The sequence below is a fragment of the Dasypus novemcinctus genome, chromosome 6 (genome assembly GCF_030445035.2).
Source record: "Dasypus novemcinctus isolate mDasNov1 chromosome 6, mDasNov1.1.hap2, whole genome shotgun sequence".
NCBI classification, from domain to species: Eukaryota; Metazoa; Chordata; class Mammalia; order Cingulata; family Dasypodidae; genus Dasypus; species Dasypus novemcinctus.
In genome coordinates, this window is record NC_080678.1 from 118,335,095 (window position 1) to 118,347,268 (window position 12,174).

General features: G+C 39.7%; 1 pseudogene; it reads left to right on the top strand.

Annotated features, from left to right (window-relative positions):
* Positions 1-11,779, top strand: part of LOC139439093 (piwi-like protein 3) — a 76,143-nt pseudogene extending 64,364 nt beyond the window's left edge.
* The last annotated feature ends 395 nt before the right edge of the window (positions 11,780-12,174 follow it).

The window sequence follows — 12,174 nt, forward strand, 5'->3', positions numbered from 1 at the left end:
TTAGTCTTCTCTGACATAAACGTAGCCTTGCTTGTTCAGATAGACATTTTGATTTTCTTTTCTAAAAGTTTAACAGACAAGAGGTGTAAGGATTATAGGATGATGAAAGATTTGGTGGTCCATATGAGGTTGGATCCAGAAAAGAGGCAACCTGAGTTTTAAAAAATTCATCATTACTACACAAAAGTAAGTATTCCTTCTCTGGCTGTACGTACCAAACTCAAGGCCTGTCTAGATCCTCGGCATTTCAGCTTCTTCTACTAGAAAATGACAATTGGGAAGAAAATGACATTTTTTGTCCAACTCTAGTTATTGCATCATTAGAATATTGAAAGAGGTTAAGAGGGGCAAGAAAGAAATGCTCGCAAGTGCTTACAGGAACAGTGGTGCAAAACCGAGACTGCGCTGGAGTTGGACGGTATTTGTCTGCAGCATTTCCACAGCAGCAGCAGGCATGAGCGCCAGCTCAAAGGAAAGTCGACCTGCTTTTTGCAAATGATCGGAATGCTTCTTGCTTATTTTAATGAGATGTTTTCCATTTTCAGAGATGAGTGTGTGCAAAGGGAGCTTCAATGCTGTGATCTGAAATTTGATAGCAAATTTCTGTCCTTCTCAGGGAGAGTTTTGAAATCAGTAAAAATCATCCAAGGAGAAAGAATGGTAAGAGCATTTCAAGATTGTTGTGTCAATTTGGGGGCAAATGAATTATGACGCCAGAGGAATGGACTCGGTCCTGCTATAATTGTGACCACTGTGTCTTCTCAAATTAGCCATCCCTTCCCCATGAGGGAACAAACAGGCTTGCAATAAGGATGTTTAGAAAATGCCTGGCACATGGTAAGCTTTGTATTATGGCTTTATCACTTAATAATGTGGGCATTCTTTCAAGGCATAATAATCCAAATTTATCCATGAAGACACAAATTCATAGAATCAATCTAAAAGACTGTAAGCCGTGGGAGATTTCCAATTTTACTAACTCATATTTTTAAGGAAAGTGAGTAATTCAGTCAGCATTTGAGCTTGTCATTTGTAGTATTTCAGTAGGAAGTCGCAGTGAGTAAAACATTTAAGGTTTATAATGTGGTTTGGAATTCTTTTCCAGCTTGACTCCCATTCACAACTTGCAGACTGGTCAAAAGAAATAGAAGTGGCTCTTACTCAGGACAAAGTCCCTCCATGACTGGCCTTTGCTGTGCACCAGGAAAAATCAGAAAGCTGCCATGTCTTGAGCACGGAGTCTGCAGAAAGTGACAAAAAACATGGGCATAGCTATGAAAAGTCCAAAATGTAAGTATGTAGAGCAGAAATCCATTCCAGCTTAAAAATTGGTTCCTGGCAATCCAGCAGCAGAGGAACTGAAATATTAATTTGTAGGAATGAGTCTCCTTCTTTGACAAAACCCTTTAAAATTTTGCAAACAAAAAGTCTTTTGTTTTGTCTCCCTTAGACATATGTTGAACCTTGATTTTGTGAACTATGGTTTGTGGCTAGTGGAATCCATGTTGAAGGAGGCTTCAGAAATAGCAACTTGATCTGGAATTGGCATGGGTAGTAATAAGAACTAGCTCCCAATCATGTTTTCAGAAAATTGAACTTGTTTTTTCAAAAACAAAATTTTCCCTAGGATGCTTGTCTCAGCATTGTATCTTATGCCATTTTCTAATTCATTTCATGGGCTATGTAAAATTCTTGTTATATGTTTTGTTCTACGTTATCTTATGTATATAGGTGATATACGTATTTTATAGGGTTGAGGTGGGTGATACAACTGAATCCTATTTAACGGTCTTAGATGAACATGCTTCATCAAAAATACAGATGGTACATATTGTCTTGATATATATCCATCTTCAGCAGTTGCGTAGTTCTAAAGCTGCATACTCATGCATTTTAGAAGCTAGAGTGTTGCCAAGTGGTACTTAAACCACCCCAGGAAAGTGAATTTACCTCTCTCATGTAGCTGAACTCAGGCAGCTGCAGTTTAGCTATTTTTTAATATCATGTCATGCTATTCTCTGAGGTTTATAGACTTAGAATTGTCACAGAAGTCTGTAAATTTCTATGGTGTTTTTAGATTTCTAAGTGCTGTGGGTGATGGTAATCTCCAAATGTGATTGTTAGTGTTCTCTCCCTACTTATAACTCACTACGTCTATGACCCATCTCCTCCAGCATATCTCTTCCAAAGCAGTATTTCTCTTGGAATCTTCCCTTTCCTTTCCCTTAGCCAGTGCCTTAGACCTAGTTGTCATTCTGGGATGGGAATTCCTTCACCAACTGTTCCTTCAGTTCTTTCTCCCAACACATCTCTTTCTTCTGCTTCCTCCAGCATGCAGTTTAGGAGCTTGTTCTTTCTCGATCACGCAACCAAGGTGTTTGTCCTATTGTCTTGTACCTAAAACCTAGACTTCTCTCTCCTTCACAATTTCCACTAAGGATGACTTTTCAGGCTATGCTGAAGAATTCCTTGTACTTATCATTCTTACATGAACTGCCTCGCTTTCATAATCCTGTTCTCTTCAAATGCTGTGGCTCGCTTCCTATTTCTTGATCACATGCCATCTTATATTGTCATCTGGTGTTGTGGCCTTAGATCCTCAGAGCAGAGAAATCTTTTGTTGGGAGCTCTCACAGCATGGCATTTTACATGTGAGAATCTGTGAATGGGATGGAGTTTGGTCAGTGTTTGGATTTCAACTCATTATCATAACGGGAATTTCTTTGCTTGTTTAGCATCTGCCTAAAAAATTAAGGTCTGCCTTTTAATTTGGGGATTTCAGAAAACAAACCAACCCACCTACCCACCCTTTGTTTCACCTCTTGAAGGGGAACTTGACTAGTTTACCTCCTGGTACAATAGACTCTTCTCTTCATCAAGTCATCTCCTTTTACATATTCTAAGGGTGTAGGGTAGATGGGGAGAGGACTAGCCCCAGAATCTTTCTTCTTATGTTCTCCAGAGATTGAGGGATGACCAGGAGGACAGGGACTGAACCCTCACTCCCAAAATCAGAGAATTTCCTAGTCTAATAAAAGATGCCTCCCCAAAGGGTCCTGTGAGCATCATGAGGTGATAAGAAACATTTTGAAGAATTTCCTTTTGAATCAGGAACAAGCCCTTTCTCCTCTACTGCCCAGGCCTTGAGACCAGTGAAGGTTTGATACCCTCCTTTGTTGCTTATAAACAGGCAGTTTCCAGAACTCTCCAGCTTGTTCTGTGGTTAGTACCTAACTCAGTAGGTTGTAGAAGTAATGAACTGAGTCCAATGAAATGCTTGGTAAGTACTTGACTGATCATGGTTGTTCAGTAAATGGTGAATATTCTTATTTTTTTTAAAGATTTATTTATTTATTTATTTCTCTCCCCTTTCCCCCAGCCCCAGTTGTCTGTTCTCTGTGTCTATTTGCTGTGTCTTCTTCTTTGTCCACTTCTGTTGTTGTCACCATCATGGGAATCTGTGTTTCTTTTTATTGCATCATCTTGTGTCAGCTTTCTGTGTGTGTGGCACCATTCCTGGGCCATACACACTTTCTTTCACACTGGGTGGCTCTCCTTATGGGGCACACTCCTTGCATGTGGCTCTCCCCTATGCAGGGACAACCCTGCATGGCAGGGCACTCCTTGCACACATCAACGCTGTGCATGGGCGAGCTCCACACAGATCAAGGAGGCCCGGGGTTTGATTCATGGAGCTCCCATGTGGAAGACGGATGCCCTAACCACTGGGCCAAATCTGCCACCTTATGAATATGCTTATGATGGAATCCTGCAGTGAGTGTTTTTTTAACCCTGCTTGTTGGCTTCATGATAAATTGCAGGGAATTGAAACACTAGATCCAAAGGACCTGTGCAAGTTTAAGCTCTTGATGCAACTGCCAAATCGCCTACATTGCAGCCTGTCTCTCCACACACTCTCCCTCACAGCTCTCATGTAAGCTCTAGAAATGTCACCCTCTTGGACCCAAATATTTGCTTAATCAGTCTACTCTAGCTAGTCATTGCTCCACCTCAACTGCTTCCTTGATGGTTTTCATTTCTCCTGTCACTGCCTGGCTGTTTCTCTGGGAGTCTCACGTGTGTTTGCTTTCAAGGTCATCTGCATGCTGTCCAACAACAGGGAAGACAAGTATGATAGCATAAAAAAATACTTGAGTACCGACTGCCGCATTCTGAGCCAATGCTTGCTGGTGCGGACCACAGAGAGATCACAGATGCCAATGAGCATTGCTATCAAGATGGGAGGAGAGCTCTGGAAGGTGGACACAGGTGTATGTTGGATTTCGTTGCCTACTCTTTTTTTAAAAAAGATTTATTTATCCCCCCCACCCTGCTGTCTGCTCTCTCTGTCCATTTGTGGTGTGTTCTTCTGTGTCTGTTTGTCTTCTCTTTAGGTGACACAGGGAACCCATCCTGGGACATTCCAGAGTGGGAGAGAGGTGATCACTCTCTTGCGCCACCTTAGCTCCCTGGTCTGCCACGTCTCTCATTGTCTCTCCTCTGTGTCTTTTTGTTGCATCATCTTGTTGCACCTGCACTCCTGCACAGGCCAGCACTCCATGTGAACCAGCTTGGCTTCACCAGGAAGCCCCAGGAATCAAACCCCAAACCTCCCATGTGGTAGACAGGAGCCCAATCACGTGAGCCACATCCACTTCCCTCATTGGCTTGTCCTTATTTGTTTGTGTTTAGTGGGATTTAATAAGAGCCTAAAGAACTCTTTTTTAATTCAGTGGTTAAAGTTTGCTTGGATTCTGTTATAACTAAATCTACCTTTATTTTAAAATTTAAGCTAAAGCAAGCAATGTTTATTGGTATCGATTGTTTCCATGATATTGAAAATTGACAGAAGTCAATTGCAGGGTTGTGTCAAGCTTGAATGAAGATTTAACACAGTGAGTAAGCTTTTGCAGATGTTGTTTAGTTGGTGTTAAGCCTAGAGAATGAGAGCGGTCTTTGGGTGAAACTGGAGAGGTGAGCCAAACAAGAAGTTGCCAGCTTCTCAAGAGGCCAGGAGCTGGAAAGAAAAGTTGTTCTTTGCCCTTCTGTATATTTCCAAAATATAGTGGAAGGCTTCAAAAAGTTTTATATTGCTACGTAGCCAATCATCACAAAGTTAGCAGCTCCAGGTAACATCTGTTTGTGACTGGACAGTTCTGTGGGTCAGAAACCTGGCACGGTATGGGCGCAGGCCTCACAAGTTTAAAGTCCAAGTGTGTTAGCTGAGCTGCATCATCACCTGGAAGCCTGGGGTCCTCTTCCAAGCTCACATGGATGTGGCAGAATCCATCCCTTGTGGTTGTTGTGGGACTGAGGTCCTGTTGGGGTTTGGCTGTCAGGTCATATAAGCTTCTAGAGCATGTCCACATTTCTTAAGTGTCCCCTCCATCTCCAACCAACCTGGGCACACTGAGTTTTCCTTCTGATTTGAATCCCTCTGTCTTTTCTGCCACCAGCCAGAAGTAACACTCTGCTTTAGAGGGTCTCCTGTAATTATATTATTCCTCCTTGGAAAACATTATTTTAAGGGGAACTCTGCCCCATAGCATATATCATCACAGGGGTGGTAACTCGGCATATACATAGGATCTGGATTTGGAGTAGGGCATTTGGGGAACCATTGTTGGAATGCAGCCTGCCTCTCTAGGTGGATCATCAGTACAAGAAGGAAGACAAACATGGAAACCCAAGTGGGATGCAGAGGCAGCCAGGAAGGAGGATCTGGGGCTTCTCATCTATTTGTGCATAAACTACCCAGAAGAGGAAGGCTGCTTCTAGCTACCAGACCTCTCCTTTTCTCCAGGGGCCCTTTTCTTTTCTGCTCTTGGGTACAAATCACACTGTTCCCTGAAATGAATTTGTGCACACTTCAGTACATAATTCCTTCTGCATTACATGATACATGACTGTCGTAAATCACCATTTGTTTCATCATAATGTTTGTGGTCAGTGAAGCATAACTGCCAAGAGTATTCTTTAAGGAGCAACCTTTTTATTTTTAAATTTTTTCCTTACAAAGTCCTGGGGATCAAACCCAAGACCTTTTACATGGGAGGCAGGTGCTTAACCACTTGAGTGACATCTGCTCCCCAAGAAGAACCGTTTTTATTTTGACAGATGATTAACTTGACCAGCCACCATATTCTCTGTCAAAATGAAAACCTTCTTTTGCTATGTTTTTCTGGGGGGGAATTAGAGAATGATATTGCAGTGATAAGGACAAATTAAGCTTTCATTCATTCAACAGATATTGTTGAGTACCATTTTCTAAATACTCAGATTGCAGTCGTTAATCTGTAGACCAAAAAAGCCTGCCCTTTCCTATGGAGCTTAAATTCTGGTGGAGAGGCAGGCAGACAAATGCACACAAGTGGTCAAGATGCACTGAAGTAAACTAAAACACAACAAGACAGTTGAAACTTGAGGGAAGTGTAGACTTTTTCTTGACATATTGTGAGGCTGTTACAATAGCTGTCACCATTCCCAAGAGAGCTGCTTTCTCAAAGCAGATGGTTGTAGATGAACCAGAGTGTGAGAACTCCATCTCCAGGAGGAGGCCCCCAGGAGTTCTGGCTCTTTGTTTGTTGTTGTTGTTGCGTTCTCCCATAGGGGAAACTGCACAGCCATGCATAGTGACAGTGGTGTAATCTGTAGTATTGCTGTTAAATGCCCCCTTATCCTTTTGCACACATCAATGTTTTGTAAAAATGTTTGATGTCATAGGGGACCAAGACTTTGGCGAGCTCTGTAGGGGGTTATAGAATTGATCTTTAATAAGATCCTCAATTCCGATTGTGATGTTGATGTTATAGATTCATTCAGAAGGGAAGTAAGATTCCAAAGCTCTTGTTTTCCAAACCAATCACTTATAATCTCAGCGCACATGGTACCCTCGATGTGTTTTCCAAAAATCAGGGCAAAAACTCGTGGATGGGCTGAAGACCTGCTTGTGTGGTCAACACTAATAGTTTTCAACTGGGGCAACTTCTGCCTTCCCGACCCCCATCCCCAGAGGACACTGGTCCTTGTCTAGAGACTTTCCAAATGTCATGGTTCACAGTTTGGGGTGGGGGTGTGCCTGGTGACTGGCCTCTAGTGCGCAGAGGTCAGGGACGCTGCTAACCCTACAATGCATAGCGCAACCTCCTGCAGCAAAGAATTATCTGGCCCCCAAATGTTGACAGTCCTGTGGTGAGAAGTCCTGGACTAGACTGAAGGTTTAGGCTGTGAAAGACCCTAAGTGCTGTAGTGTCAACAATGAGCCTCAAATTTGTTGAAACTACCAGTGGTTACTGTCTATTAACACAGGGGTCTGGTTTCTTTTCAGCTGCCATGAAGGCCTGGGCTAAGAGCCCTGCCATCTGTTATTATCATGTAATGGGATAGGGTGGGAGATGGGCAGCTTCAAGCATTGCTAGATTATGAAATACCGCAGCTCGACCTCCTTAAAACTCGTTGCTAAGTCCTTTGAGTAAGTATCTACATTGCAAAGGGCCACCTTTATGTGTATGTGTGCATGTGTGTATGTGAGATCTGCACTTGAGTCTTTAACATTTCCAAAGCAAAACTAAAAACCAAAATATATATATATATTTCCAAAGGAATTCCAAGTGTTAACTATGAGGACCAGGAACTTGACACCAATGGTGGGCTTCAGGCAAGGGGAGGAGAGGAGACCCTACTGCTTTGACTTTGAGCCCCACACCAGAGTCAGAGGGAAAAAAGGCAGAATTGGAATATTGGAGGAGCAGATATTTCTTTCCTTCCAGGGTAAACATTTTGCCATTTTCAATCTCCATTCCAGCCCTGAAGTAGGAAGGCTTGGTGGCCTCAGATTTCCACAAGATCCATGATGTTAGCCTGGCCAGTGGCTTGCACTCCTCTCCCCTTCACCCAGAGTTTTGCAGTTACCAGGAGGGGGAGCCCTCCCAGCTGGCTTCTCTAGCCCCATCTGTGTGTCTTTTGGCCCTGCAGTCCTGCCTGAATAGCAGGAATAGCTCCTAAGGCTGGAGGAAAGGACCTTTCCCCTGGGGAGTGGGTGGCTGGCTCTGAGTAAATACCTCTTTATTTACATCTTGAAATAGACACATGAACCTAAAACAGTGATATTGGGTACCTAGAGTGCTGCTGTCCCCATATGATTATTGTCTTTAGGAGGTACTGGGGATTGAATGGAGGACCTTCTACGTGGGAAGCAGGCTCTCACCTATGAGCTACACCCACTCCCTGCAAACTCTTTTAGGAGATATGTATATGATCTTTCACATATTGAATGCTTTCAAGATAAGACTGAGTAGACACAGTAGCACTTATCATAATTTTTTAAAGTACCAAACTAACTGTAATTGTGATGAAGAAATGTATCAACATCAGATTTTTTATTGAGTCTCAAAGAAGAATTCAAATTCCACTTCCAGGCATGATTGCCCAGAGGGAATGATAAGCCCTTTTGTAGTTTTATTTTCATTTTTTAAAGATCTGATTGTATAATTTTCTTAACTTACTTCAGTTTAGCAAAGTCACTTAATTCAAATAACTTCTCCTTAAAAAGTATTTTTGTTCTTTACACCAATTTGAGCTTATATTATTACTTTTACACTGTGGGTCTTTATTTGGACATAGGAATTGTGCTTGGTGGTCTGGCCAGATAGGTTTCTTAAACTCACTTTCATAGGAGTCTGTGACCCAAAAACATTGTTTTCTAGTGGGGCCCTAAATTGTATGTTACGATTATAGGAGAGAGTAAATTGTGTTTTGTATTGACACTCCTCAATCATCAAAGTCAAGTCTTAGTAAATATAACCTAAAAATCAAAGTATTTAATTAACACACTAAGGAGGTTTATTCTTTTTAAATGTTTTCTTGCATTTCTAGGGGACAATATCTAAACTAAACCAAAGCCCACTTTCTCTTATGTGCAAATTTTCTGCATGTAATACCTATCTCCTCTGAACCGGGATGATTCAATACCAAAGTAATATTCACAGTTATTTGGCAACAAAATACAGAGTTTAATTTTTAAAAATCAGGACTGGATAATATGGACATCATGAAATAATTGAAAATGATATTCATAAATTGCTTTGTCTTTTTTTTGAGGAAACAACTCTTAGAGGGAAGCTGCAGGCAATACAATATAGGGCTAAACACACAAGTTTCAGGTAAAGTGTTAGAAATAGTTTATATACGTTTGCAAGTGAAACAAGTTACAAGAGAGAAAACACACTTACCCTAATAAAAAGAACTAAACATGAAAAAAAATAGTTTATATAAATGAATTTTTAAATGATTATATATGTATAATGGAACAGAACATAAGAGAACTGATAAATGTTGAATAGAAAGATAACTTTGTAATTGAATATCTAGCAATGATAAAGATGGTAGAAGTGAGAAAATTAGATAGAAGGGTTAAAGGGCAGATTAGACACAAAAGAACAGAAATAATTAACTGCAAAATCCATTCAAAGAAATTCACAGAACTCAGTGCAGAGTCATGGAGAGATGGAAGGTATGAATACACATTATCGAAATGTAAAACTAAGTGAGCAGATTTGCTATAGGTTGAGTAGAAGTTCAAAAAGGTGGAGCTAGCAGGAAGGGGGTCAATATTAAAGAGAGAATTGCTGAAAACCTGACTCCTTAGATTCAGGAATAATAGAACCTAAGCAAGAACAATTAAAATAAATCCATACCTAGACACATAGTGAAACATCAAAATATCCGAGACAGGAGATTTTAAAATCAGAAGAGGAAAATATATTATTGATAAACAATAAAAATTCCATTCAGCCATAGAAAGCAGAAGACATTGAAATAATATCCTCAATATGCTAACAAGTAACTCTCACCCTAAAGTTTGGTACCCAGTTAAACTATCATTCAAAGGTGAGAGTGAAATAAAACAAGATTTAGATAGTTACACATATTGTATATGTCCATCAGACCCTCCCTGAAATATAGCAACCATAAAGTATATATTTAGGGGAAAGGAAAGTGAACAAATAAAGAAGGAATGAGATTCAAGAAGCAATGCTATCAAAAATATTTGGGAGTTTAAAACACTGACCTTATAAATGTCAAATTTGGGGAGTATGTAAGAACTAGGTAGATATAAAATATTGGACATAAACACCATTTGCATGGGAAAATAGGGATCAGGGCTAAAGAATCCAGAGATCCTCAGTTGCTAGGTAGAATGGTTAAATTTAAGTTTAAATGATTCACTTCAGACTTGTTGACTATGTAAATTAAAATATATGGGAAACCATGAAGTGAAATAAAACTTGACTTCCATCTCAATAGAGTGGGGGGAGGGATAAATGAAAATGAAAGAAAGGCAGAAATATTGATCAATCTAGTAAAAGACAGGAAAGGATTAAGCAAAACACAGATAAAACATAAATTTAAAGAACAAAATAATAGGGTCCACATAAAATAAACCCGATAATTTAAACAGATTAACCTTGCCTCTTAAATCAGAACACAGGTTGGAGAAAAATCAGTAAGTTAGTTGTTCTTTAGAAGAAACACTCCTAATAAATCTTAAAAGTATGATAAAATTGGGGGAAAAAAGGGATGGAAAAATACACCAGAATATTAACCCAAAATTCTGGCCTTGGATATATTGATATAAAGAAATAAGTGAAACTAACAGTTCACCAGAAAGAGAGCAATTCTGAATTTGTAGGTGCACAACCTAAGCTCCAATCTGGCTATATACTTTAGAGAAAGACTTGCGTTTTGTGCCCAAGAAAGCACCCATTAAAATCTTCCTCATGTCTTTAATCTGGAAAAAAAATTAGGAGGAAATTATCAACAAGAGAATGGATAATGAATGTTGAAGCCTGTATATGATGGGGAATTACTCAACAGGCAATGGAATGGACTAGGAACACTTTATTATGTAATTCTGGATAATAATATCTATCCAACAATATGGGTAAATCTTTAAACTAGAGTAAATAAAAGTTCTTTTGACATATACAACATACAACATATATATATACACACACACAATATAAATATAAATTTTTGAAATGTATGTTGTTGAGAGATAATATGTAGGTAATAGCAAATGTGCTAATTTTATTTTTCTGTCTAGACATCTGTGTATACCTTATTAGTCTAAAGCACCTGACAGTACCATCCCAATGGTTTAAATATCCTTTATGGAGTTGTGTCATTGTTTACCTGTTCAACAGACTGTCATTTAAGGAAACACTTTCTGCTTGGGGAATGCGTTTCTGTTGAGTAACAGACTAAATGTTTTCAGAGCCTCCACTCACTACGTGCTTTTCTTCTACAATGAGCTGATTCTCATATGTTGTATAATTCCAGGTATGGTTTCTTCATTGTGAGTCAGCCTGTGAAACATGGGACTGTTACTCCCACACATTATAATGTCATCTATGACACTGTTTGCTTGACCCCAGACACAGTGAGCATTTGACTTACAAGCTTTGCCACATGTATTATAACTTGCCAGTAAGGATCTTCTGATCCCGGTTTTCCTCCAGATCTGTAAAATGAATGGGTCAAACTTGCATGCCTATGTTTTAATCTGTGATGTGACAAATGTGAAAATGTAAATCTAGAGAAAATAGATGTAAATTAAATTTTTAAAAAAAGAAACTTCCTCTTACTTTTCTTCCTCCTACAGAGTGTGATTTGTGTTCCTGCACCTCGCCACTTTGCTCACAAACTGTCTTACCTCGTGGGTCACAGGATTCAGGCACAGCCACACAATTTACTGTCAGAATGTCTCTATTACCTTTGATCTGCTGACGATTGGGCTTTGTACATTTCAATTTGTAAATTGAAGCTGGGCGTTTGCATTATTCTTCTAGATTCATGTTTCAGATTTGACTCATTCTTGATTGGTCATGGGAGAGGCTCAGAGGGATGTATTCTATTTTCAGTAGTATAACTCACTGAAACAAGACTTTATGCCCCATTTTCCAGGAAGGAAAACCAACAGTGAGAGTTTTGTCTTACAGCTTAGCTTTCCAATATCTTACAAAGTGCATATAATTTAAACAGAGATGAATGCTGCCCTTCAAGCAAAGGGACTCAAATAGAAAATGGTTGACCATTATTCACATGCAAATGGCAATAATGCACATCTATAAACAAATATATTGGAACACTAGCATATACATAGTTTCCCAAGTA